We start from the raw sequence: 432 nt of genomic DNA, 5'->3' as shown, positions 1-432 counted from the left end.
AAAATTATCGAAAATAAAAAAAAAGACGTCGTTGTTGAGTTAACTATCTATCAGTTATCATTTACTCGTTGTTAATTACTATACGTCATTAGAGAAAAAGACAATAGGGGTAGGATATAATTACAGTTGAAAGTGAAATGACTATACAAGCTTATTATCTTGGTACTCATCAAATCATGCTGAAATAATCAGATGATGACTGATACCATGTGCCTGGACCATGACGTTCAAATACAGCTTCGAAAACGAAAGTGTGCCTTTACAACAACGGTTTTTCAAGTATACCATAAATACAAATGTGGCTTGTGCGTTTAAAAGCGAGTTTTCTGGAGGGATCAATGTTGTTGTTTGAACGTGAAACTAATAGTAAATGCTAGCAAACGTAGCATTTTAATCAAGTCCAAAGACCACAGAACAGGTACCAATCAGAAC

The sequence above is a fragment of the Clytia hemisphaerica genome, unplaced genomic scaffold (assembly GCF_902728285.1).
Source record: "Clytia hemisphaerica strain Z4C2 unplaced genomic scaffold, Clytia hemisphaerica genome assembly, whole genome shotgun sequence".
Lineage (NCBI taxonomy): Eukaryota > Metazoa > Cnidaria > Hydrozoa > Leptothecata > Clytiidae > Clytia > Clytia hemisphaerica.
This window is presented reverse-complemented; position numbering follows the sequence as displayed.